Below are 8906 nucleotides of genomic sequence, written 5' to 3'. Positions count from 1 at the left end.
TCATCATACAGCAATTTCCAGTGGTTTTCTCTTTGTCTCTCTTTTATTTTAATTCTCAGTATACAGAGATTATACAAATAATCTATTGTGATGTTGTAAATTCTAAGTATTAGACAAAAAATCCAATCATTTCCCTTCTCTTTCTTTCCCCACTATGTCTTGCAACCATAACAGAATATTTTGTACTCTTTGTAAACATTTCCTAGCTTTTTATTTTTTAATAGTAGACATATATAGTATTGTTTCTATTATTTAATTGTGATTTTAACAAAAGTTTACAGAAAAGTTGGATTTTCATTCATTGTTGCAGTTTCCTCCCTACCCTCTCCCAGTTCATTTTTTTTAAAAAACATACATTCATTGTTGCATAATTTCCTCCTTCCCGGACCACCACTCCCTGCACCTCTTATTATAGACTGTTGTCATACAAATAATGCCTAGTCATATATTCCTTTTAAATAGTTCTTTCATCTGTTCCAATGCAGTGTTCATTATTTATCCTGTCTTTTCATAGTTTCTTCCAAACTTCCATGTCAGTCCTGTTTTATAACAGAGGTGTTATGCAATATTTGTTCTTTTGTGACTTAGATATTTCACTCAGCATAATGTCCTCCACATCAACCGTGTTGTGTAATATTTCATGAGTTCCTTGTCAGCACTGTGTAGTATTCCATTGTGTGCATGTACCACCGTTTTCCTGTCTATTCATTTGTTGATGGACACTTGGGTTGCTTACATCTCTTTGCTTTTGTGACTAACTCAGCAATAAACGTGGGTGTGTATATGTCTATTTGGATGACAGCTCTGGTTTCTTTAGGATATATTACTAGCAGTGGAATTACTGGTCAAATAGTATTTCTATTTCCAACGTTTTAAGAAAATGTGATACCACCTTTTATAGTGGTTGCACCATTTTACACTCCCATCTCAAATTTTCCACAACTTCACTAGTGTTAGTTGTTTGCTGCTATGCCAACTTTTGCTATTATTACTGGGATAAGATGATATCTTATAGTTGTTTTGATTATCATCTCTCTGAGAGCTAGGGATTTTGAACATTTCTCCATGTATTTGTTTGCTGTTTGAATGTCTTCCTTGGTGAAGTGTCTATTCATATCCTGTGCCGTATTTTGTGTCTGGGTTGTTGAGGCTGAAGCATTCTATACATTCTAGATATGAGTCCCTTATCAGATATGTGATTACCAAATTTTTTCCCCAGTCTGTGAGTTTCCTTTTTACCCTCTTGGGTAAGTTTTTTGATGTGCATAGGAATTTGATTCTTTTTGACAGTTTGTTTGTTTTTTTTACTTTATTTTTAATTAATTTCAGTGAACATTTACAGAGATTTTGAATTTCCATTCATTCATTATTGCACTTTTCTCCCCGCTCACCCAACCCCCACCCCCAGTTCGCTCTTCTCCTTGAAAAGCAAAAGAAAAACTCCTTCACTGGTATACAATTACCCCCGCACTCCCCTACCCCCACCCCGAGTATACACCACTCTGCAACTCTCATTCTGAACTCTTATGATAATCATAATGCCTTAAAATATATTCCTTTTAAACTGTTCTCTCCCTCATCGGCTTCAATGCAGTATACATAATTTATCCAGTTTTTCTCAGTCTTACCGCCTCCCTGATGTCAGTCTCATTCTACAACAGTGGCACCATACAGTATTTGTCCTTTGTGACTGAGATGTTTCACTCAGCATAATGTCCTCCAGGGTCACACATTTTGAATAATATTGCATGAGTTCCTCGTTTTTCAATGCAGCGTAGTATTACATTGTGTGAATATACCACAGCTTCTCTATCCATTCGTTTGTTGATGGGCACTTTGGCTGTTTCCAACTCCTTGCTATTGTGAACAGAGCTGCGATAAACAAGGGTGTGCATATATCTGCTTGGATGTCGGTTATGGTCTTTTTAGGGTATATTCCTAGGAATTTGATTATTAGAAGGTCCCATTCATCTATTTTGTTTTCTCCTGGTTGTAGGTTTCTCAAGATGCTTGAAACTCTGTTCATATAGTGAATAAGGGCTTCTAGAGTCCTTCCCTTTGGAATGAGAATAAATATATAGATCTCTTCCAGTCAGTTGGCCAAGTGGTTGTTCTCCATATTTCTTGGCACAATTTGTGAGCACATCTAGGGCAGCATCTGTTAGCTGAAATATGTCAATTGGTATACCATCAATTCTTGGGGCCTTATTTTTTGCTGATTCTTTCAAAAGAGTTTGAAATCCCTCCATTACCACAGGCTCTTGCTCATACATTGTTTTGTGAAATTCTTCTGTGTCTGACAATTCCTTTTGGTACAATGATTCTGTATACTCTTTCTATCTTCTTTTAATACTTCCAGGATCATTTAATATTCTGCCCAAAGCATCCATAAGTATTGCAACTTGAGGTTTGAATTTCTTCTTCAGTTCCTTGAGCTTAAGAAATGCTGAGTGAGTTTGGTCCCTTTGATTTTCTGACTCCAGCTTTTTTGCACATTTCATTATAATACTTTGTCTTCTCAGGATGCCTTTTGAAATCTTCTGTCTAGCTCCTCAATATCTTGATTTCTTCCCTCTACTTTGGCTTCTTGGAGCTCTAATGCAATGTTCAGAGTCTCTTTTAACATTCATTTTAGTCTTTTCTTCCTCGTCTGTCTTTGTAATGACCTTTTGCTCTCTTCCTGGATGATATTCTTGATATTCTCCCATAACTCATCTGGTTTTTGCTCATTAGTATTCAAGGCCTCAAACCTGTTTCTCAGATAGTTTTGAAACTCAAGTGGAATAGACTCAAGGCCATATTTTGGTTCCCATGGCTTTGATTTCATTTTCCTTAGCTTCAGCTTTAACTTGCTGTAGTTGGTGATTTGTTCCACAATCAGCACCTGGCCAAGTTTTCACAACTAATAGTGAGCTTTTCCACTGGTTCTTTCTACAAATATAATCAATCTGATACCTATGCCTACCATCAGGTGAAATTCATGTGTATAACCCAGCTCTATGAGGAGAAATGTGGCATCAAGATTGGAGGAAGTCTCATCAACAATCTGCATTATGCAGATGACACAACCCTGCATGCTGAAACTGAGGAGGAACTGAAGTGCTTGCTGTAGAAGGTTAAGGACTGCAGCCTTCAATATTGATTGAAACTCAATATCAAGAAAACAAAGATTCTCAACACTGGGCCATTTGGCAGCATCATGATAGATGGTGAAGAGATTGAGATCATTCACAGCTTTAGTTTGCATGGCTCCACAAGCAACACTCTTGGCACCAGCAGTCAGGAAACTAAAAGATGTATTGTGCTGGGAAAGTCTGCTGTTAGAGACCTCTCTAAAGTACTAAAGAGCAACAATGTCAGTCTGAAGACTAAGGTGTACCTGATACAGACCATAGCATTTGCAATCACTTTCTATACATTTGAAAGCTGCACAATGACTATGGAATTGTGCCTTTGAGCTGTGGTATGGGAGAAGTGTATGGAATATACCATGGACTGTTAAGAGAATGAACAGTTTTGTCCTGGGGAGGAGCAGCCAGGCTGCTCCTTGGAGGCAAGAATTCTGAGGCTTCATCTGACATGCTTTGGATATGTTGTAAGGAGGGACCAGTCCTTGGTGAGCGACGTCATGTTTGGGAGGGTGGACAGACAGAGCAGAAGAGGAAGACCCTCTATGAGGTGGATTGCTTCAGAGACTAGGATAATGGATAGGTGTGTCAGAGACAGTAAGATTGGCACAGGATAGAGCAGAGTTTAAGAGCTGTTGTACATAGGGTCGCTATGAGTCATAGGCAACTCAGTGACACACAGCAACAACAGGGTTCTTCCAAGCTCTTCTCTGATGAAGTTTATGGTCCATGGTTTTACTCCTAGATCCTTGATCCACTTTGAACTTGATTTTGTGTATAATATGAGTTTTGGGTCTTGTTTTTCTACAGATAGTTTAACAATTTTACCAACACTATGTGTTAAGGAGGCTTTTCTTTCCCCACTTAATTTATTTCTTCTCCTTGTCAAAAATCAGTTGACCATATGTAGATTTCTGGGTCCTCAAGTAGATTCCATTGATTTATGTTTCTGTCATTGTGCTAGTACTTTCATGGATATGTAGTAGGATATGAGATCAGGGAGTGCAGTGTTTCCTACCATGTTTCTCTTTTTCAGGAGTGCTTTATTTATTCAAGTTCTTTTTCCATTCCTGATAAAATTGGAAATTACCTTTTCCACTTCAATGAAGAATGGCATTGGTATTTGTATTGGTATTGCATTGAACTTGTAGATTGCCTTTGGTAGAATTATTGATTCTTCCTACCTATGAGCAATTATTGCTATGTGTCAGAGATCTGGACAATGACGAAGGATAACTGAAGAATAATTGATGCTTTTGAGTTGTGGTGCTGGAGAAGAGTATTGAAGTAGTCTTGAAGAAGAGTCATGAACCACCAAGAAAACAAATAGGTCTTGAAGCTCCATCTCATATACTCTGGGCACATGGCCAGAAGGGACCAGTCCTTGGAGAAAAATGTCATTCTCTGAAGGGTGGAGGGACAGCACAGGAGAGGAAGACCCAGATGAGATGGATTGAAGTAGTGACTAGGGCAATGGGGATAGATGTGTTGGAGTCAGTAGGCCTGGCTCAGAATAGGGTAGGCTTCAGAGTTGTTCTACATAGAGTCATTGTGAGTCGCAGGTGACTCGATGGCACATAACAGTAACAACAACATCCATGAGCATGGTATATTCTTCCATTTCTCCAGATCTCCTTTTGTTTCCTGTGGTAATGTTTTGTAATTTTCTTTGAATAGGTCTTTTGTGTTTCTAGTTAGATTTACTCCCAAATATTTAATCTTGTGGTTAGCTACTATGATAGCTATTGGGGTTTTCTTGCTCCATTTCTGTATTTGTCACTATAGAGAAATCCCATTGATTTTTAGCAGTTTTCTCACTGAGTCTTTAGGGTTTTCTAAGTATACTATCATATCATCTGTATATAGAGATCATTTTACCTCCTCTTGTCCAATTTGGATACTTCTTATTTCCTTATTTTGTCTTATTGTTATCACTAAGATTTCTAATACAATATTGAATAGGAGAGGTGATAGTGGGCATCCTTGTCTGGTTCCTGTTCTCAAAGGGAATGCCTTTAATTTCCTTCTATTGAGAAGGATGCTGTTTTCATGGTTATATTTTTTTAATATGTTGAGGAAATACCCCTTTATCCTTATCTTGTTGGAGATTTTAATTAGAAAAAAATGTTGGTTTAATTAAAAGCCTTTTCTGCATCAACTGATAGGATCATGTGGTTCTTGGCTTTTTTCTTTGTTAATGTGATGAATTACACAGATTGTTTTTCAAATATTGCATACCTGTTATGAATTCCACTTGGTCTGGTGAACTCTTTTTTTTTATGTACTATTGGATTCTATTGAGGATTTTGCATCTATATTCATGAGAGCTATCATCTCACCCCAGTAAGAATAGCAAAATTTAGCAGAACAGCAAAAAACAAATGCTGAAAAGGTTGCAGAGAAACTGGAACCCTTATTCACTGTTGGTGGGAGTGTAAAATGGTGCAACCACTATCGAAGGCTGAATGGTGCTTTCTCAAAAAGTTGCAAATAGAAATACCATTTGACCCAACCATTTCATTACTGGGAATGTGCTCTAAAGAAACCAGAACTGCCCCCTATGCAGATATATGCATGCTCATTTTTATTGGGACTTTGTTCACAATAGCAAAGAGTTGGTAACAATCCAAGTGCCCATCAACAAATGAATGGATAGAGAAGGTATGGTATATTCACACAATGGAATACTACACTGCATTGAAACACAAGGAATTCATGAAATATTATACAAAATGGATGACCCTGGAAGACATTATGCTAAGTGAAATATCTCCATCACAAAAGGACAAATATTGCATAGTACCACTGTTGCAAAGTGGGACTAACATCAGAGTTGTGGAGAAACTGAAAGGGGATAAATAATGTATACTGCATTGAAACAGATGAGGGATAGAACTGCTTAGGAGGAATATATGATTAGGTATTATTGTCAGTTGTTGTTGTTGTTGTCATGACAAAAGTCCGGAATGAAAGCTGCATAGTGAAGTAGACTTGGGGGGTGGTGGTATGAAGTTATATAACAATGGTTTTTTTTTTAAACTTTTCAAGGAGAAAAGCGAACTCTTGGGGAGGGGTGGGCAGGGAAGAAAATGTACAGCAATGAATGAATGAAAATCCAAAGTCTGTAAACTTTCATTAAAATTTAAAAAATCCCACTTCATATTATTTCTATGTTTTTTAATATGTTGATGTTTGCTTTGTGACCTAAAATGTGATCTATTCTGGAGAATGTTCCATGCACATTGGAAAAGAAGGTATATTGTACTTTGGGGGGAGTGCATTAGCCCAAATATATCTATGAGATTATGTTGGTTATTGTGTCGTTAAATTCCTCAGCATCTTTGCTGAGTTTCTTTCTAGTAGTTCTATCTTTTCTTGAGAAGTCTTCTTACTACTATTGTGGTGGTGTCTATTTCTCTTTTCAGTTCTGTTAACATTTGCTTTGTATATCTTTCAGCTCTGTCATTTGATGCATAGATATTTACTGTAATTATGTCTTCTTGTTCTATTGACCCTTTAAGCATTATTTGGTGACCTTCCTTCTCCTTTTTGATGGTCTTTACACTGAAATCAGAGACAAATATCACTACTTCTGCTTTTCCTTGGTTGCCGTTTATTGGTATATTTTTCCACTCTTTTATTTTAAATCTTTATCTTCATTTTTATATGTGTCTCTTATAAAAAATATATTTATGGAATTTTTTTTTTAACCAATTGGTTCTCTTTTTTTCTTCACTGGTGCATTTAAACCATTCACATTCAATGTAATTGAGAAGTAAGGTGTTATTGCTATGATTTTGTTGAGTTCTCTTTGGTGTTGTTGCTGGTTACTTTGATCCATTCTGCTTTCTGTGGCATCTCTGTCGTAAGAAGGACTTCCCTCATTATTTCCTGCAATGCTGGTCTAGTTCTTACAAACTCCCTTAAGTTCTGCTTTTCTGAGAATATTTTGATCTCTCGATCTTATTTTATTTTTATAATATTTTTATTGATTTTCATATAAGAATTTCTTTATATTATGTTTCATTCATACACATTGTGTTTTATACAATCTTTCATTTGCACTGTATTTCTTATAATCATTCATATATATTCTAAATTATTTTTAATTGATTTGCTTATAAAGTTTATATGCATTATATATATATTATGTTTCACACTATTCATTCATAAATTTGATGAGCAGTTTTGCTGAGTATTCTTCATTCATAGCTGCATTCTTTGAGTGTTTGAGATATGTTATTCCACTGTCTTCTTGCTCACATGGTTGCTAATGAGAAATCAGCATTTAATCATTTTCTCCCTTATAGGTTATTCTTCGTTTCTCTCTTGCTGTTTTCAAAATTCTCACCTTATCTTTGGCTCTCCCAAATTCCACTATGATATGCCTGATGTTTTTCTTTTGGGGTGTCTATTCTATATGGATTTAGCTCATCTTCTTGTATATAAATTTTCTTATTCTTCACTATGTCTCAAAGATTTTCTTCTAGTAATTCTTCTACAATTTTCTCTGTGCCTTTACTAGCTTCTTTCAGTTTTGAGATCCCAGTTATGTAAATATTATTCCTCTTGACAGTACCCCACATTATTTTTAGGCTTCCTTCTTTTTCCTTCCTTTTTTATTCTACTTTGCATAATAGAAGATCAGTGCTGAGAATTCTGTCTTCTATTTTGCTGGTTCTGTGTTCCATCTCTTCAACTTTGCTCATGCCGCTCCAACATGTTGACAGCATCTGAAAGATTGTCCTCATATGCTTTCTTTGTTTTATCTGCATCGTCTTGAATTGCTTTTTTAAAAAATTCCTCTTGGCTTTTGCTTGTAGAGTCTTGTAATTCTTCAAGTTTGTCTTTTAGCCATTGAAAATATTTAGTTGTTCTTTTGAATTCTGTGTAAGAAAGTTCCATCAGATTTTCTGACTTCAGGGAATCTGTTGATTCTGTGTTTCTGTGTTTTGATTACTTTTTTTGGGGGGGGGTGACATCTTGTTTTAGTTTTCTGTAGGGTTTGAGGTAGTCTGCTTTTTCCACGTCATTGTGGTAGTAGATTTTTTTCAAGCCTGGGGCCTTAGCAGACCCTTGTTCTAATAACCTTGGATAAGGAGCTCCCTGCTTCAGAAGAGGGATGGGCAGCTCATTCTGCTTGAATTGTTCTCTGATCTTTAACTCAAGGGAAATCTTGTTTCAGATGGAGAGAGAGATGAACTGTGAATTAGAAGTCTTCTCAGCCAGGCAACAGCTGCAGCAAGGTGGCATCGAAAGGGTTCACAGCCCAAGTACTGGCTGCGAGAAGGGACAGTGGTAAAAAGGTGGTGTTCAGGAAGGAAATGGTTTCACCTGTGATATTGGTACTCTGCGGTAGGAAAGCAGCAGGGCTATCTCTCCACATGGCGGTCTGGTCTCCACATGGTGGATAGTTTGGTCTCCATGAGGTGGAGTGGTTTAGTGTACCAGAAGGGTCCATGTGGGAGCTGGGGTTTTGTGGGAGCTCCATGAATCCATCAGTATTTGTCTCTATGTAGTATTGGTCTTTTTGTGCCTGTGCTTTAGGATAATGTACTACAGATCGTTCTCCTTTGTGCTGTTTCAAAAGTTCTTGTTTCTTTTTTTTTAGCATTGTGTATGTTGCATAGCAGTATATTCTATAATTGTTTAACCATTCACCTAGAGCTGTTGTTATTGTTGATATGTGCCGTCGAGTCGCCTGCGACTCATAGCGACCCTATGTACAACAGCCCTAAACTCCGCTCTGTCCTGTGCCAATCGCACTGTCTCTGACAC

Source organism: Elephantulus edwardii, unplaced genomic scaffold (assembly GCF_000299155.1).
Source record: "Elephantulus edwardii isolate Elephantulus edwardi_28Jun2011 unplaced genomic scaffold, EleEdw1.0 scaffold00044, whole genome shotgun sequence".
NCBI classification, from domain to species: Eukaryota; Metazoa; Chordata; class Mammalia; order Macroscelidea; family Macroscelididae; genus Elephantulus; species Elephantulus edwardii.
Note: the sequence above shows the minus strand (reverse complement) of the source record.